The sequence below is a fragment of the Ursus arctos genome, unplaced genomic scaffold (assembly GCF_023065955.2).
Source record: "Ursus arctos isolate Adak ecotype North America unplaced genomic scaffold, UrsArc2.0 scaffold_18, whole genome shotgun sequence".
NCBI classification, from domain to species: Eukaryota; Metazoa; Chordata; class Mammalia; order Carnivora; family Ursidae; genus Ursus; species Ursus arctos.
Window position 1 is genome coordinate 627,776 of NW_026622852.1, and position 2,280 is coordinate 630,055.

The 2,280-nt window shown below is 48.7% G+C and overlaps 1 long non-coding RNA gene across 1 annotated transcript; it reads right to left on the minus strand.

The window, feature by feature from the left end:
• Nucleotides 1–356: 356 nt before the first annotated feature.
• On the minus strand, nucleotides 357–1,963 carry LOC130544008 (uncharacterized). Its single transcript, XR_008959852.1, has 3 exons — nucleotides 1,689–1,963; nucleotides 1,361–1,553; nucleotides 357–1,169 (listed from the first exon to the last, which is right to left on the minus strand). It is a non-coding gene; the product is annotated as an uncharacterized LOC130544008 (long non-coding RNA).
• Nucleotides 1,964–2,280: the final 317 nt, after the last annotated feature.

Here is a 2,280-nt window from a genome sequence, read left to right on the forward strand (position 1 = left end):
GTCTTACAGATCAGTGTATGGCATTTACTTCACCTTGGCACAGGCACTTGTGAGCATGTTTGCACGTTACGAAAGATTTTTCCGTTGGAAGCCGGTTTTTGTCAATCTCATAGGGAAGAAACAGAAACTCTTTGGCATAACCTGACTCACCCAGCATTAGTAAAGCAGTTCGAGAACTCAGCCCAGGGCCCCTGTCGCCTACCCAATTGAAGCCACCACCATGCCTCTATCGAAAGGAATTCCCAAAGACTCTCCTCTGACTCCACCACCAAAGAAACAGCAGATTGAATATGGCACTTCAAAATATCGAGATGATACATCTGGTATAGTTAGATACACAAGGTTTACCTTTATTTTTTTATTGTTTTTTATTACATAATGTTATAGTCTCCATACAGTACAGTAAATTTCGATGATACATTAGTTGCATATTACACCCAGTGCACCATGCAATATGTGCCCTCCTTACTACCCATCACCAGCATATATTTTAAACAGGAAAATGCTGCTCTGAATAATTTTGAATTTTCCCTCGACCCCCATTGTAACTCTTGGGATGAAAAGACTAATCAGTGATGAAACATCACCTTTGAGAATTGGAAAGACATCATCCATATTTGTATGTGACGACAAAAGGCCATCTAACACTAAATGGTGGCCACTCACCCATATCTTAGGCCCAACTGTATAAACACTGTCAAACGTATATCTTAAAAATAGACAAAGAGTAAACCTCACCTTCCCTTTCTAATGAAAGAGTGTTTCTAGGAAACAGCTGTTCAAAATACATTCATAAGCAGTCAATGAACAGAGAAAATGGGATCCCCTGCAAAGTGCTCCAAGCTCAGAAACTAAGTACCTCCTTCACCAAATTCAGAACGCTGACAACTATTACTTAAGTTTTACTTCATGGCTCAACTAGAGAAAAGAGAAAAACCCAGGAGATGGTGGGTTAATGAGAGGTTTTACTTCCAGTCCTGATGTGGATATGACATTTCTCCAAATGGACCTGCCGCTTTCTCTGAATGCTGGATCCCGTGTCAAGCTGCCTCACTGACTCAGATGCAGACGTTCAGAACGTCGGGTCTCGCGGAGCCAGAGCAGAGAAGTGTTGTCAGATGGGGAGAAGCAGCTCCTCGGACCTAAAGCCTGCACACCTGCTGTGGTTTCTGGGAGAAGGGGAAACATAGACTTGTCTTTTAGTAGTAATTATCTCCCAGCCCATTGCCACCATTCCCAGGAAACAGCTAGCACAATGCTGAAGTTGGGTAACGGCTCTGGGCCTTCCTAGCGCCACACCTGTGCCTGAGGGAACAGGGAATACCCTGCTGAACTCGGGGAACTGCTCAAGGTCCATTACCTGCACTGTGTCGGGGGACAGGGGCACCGCACTGAAGTTGGGGACTGTGCGGTCCTTTCTCTCGCTCTTCCTGGGGAACACGGGAAACCCTGGAATGTCTGCGAACCATCCCACAAAAGCTTTGCTGAGCGGGTGCCCTGGAGTTCCTGGGTCTGGGGTGTATGGCCAGTTGACGGAGACTAGGCAGAAGAGACTTTCAAGGGAAAAAGGAAAGAAAACTGAGTCTCCATGATGAACTCTCTCAACATGCCCTTCCAGAACCCCGCCTCTTACCCGGGGTGCCCCTACTCCCAGAAAGCCCACCTATGGCCACACAGCATGCACTCACCCAGCCAGGAACTCCACAGGTCCACTCTCTCAAAACTCCACTTCCTTGGCTCCTGGTCTGCGTCCTTGGGCTGCTCCGGATCTGCACACAGAGACGTAGCTCCACCCCCATGGGGTGATTGCTTGGGGAGTATGATGCTTCCAACTCCTTGAATGCCAGGCAACCGGCCCCATGACTCACAACTCTGGGAGTGCAGAGGTCCAGGAGGCACCTCCTTGGCTAAACGCCCTGAGCAGGCATGACGGGGATCATGGGCAGGGCTGCAATCACACACACACACACACACACACACACACACACACACACACACACACACACATGGCCCCTTTCGCGGACCCCTCTAGCTGCAGACCACCCTCAGAGCCCTGCCCCTTCCCTTCTGCACCAACCCTTCCTGCAAGGGTGTGCCTGGTTCCTGGCAAGATCAGCTGCTCTCAGACTGTTCCAGCCTTGGGCTTTAGGAAATGCAATGCTTTTATGCATATCCAAGGCAATTTTAAGCGCCAAAAGGAATGCTCCAAGCGGGAATAGCTTTGCCTTCTTGTCTCACCCATGGGGTGGATAGTGCTTCTCAGACCTTCAAAACATCCTC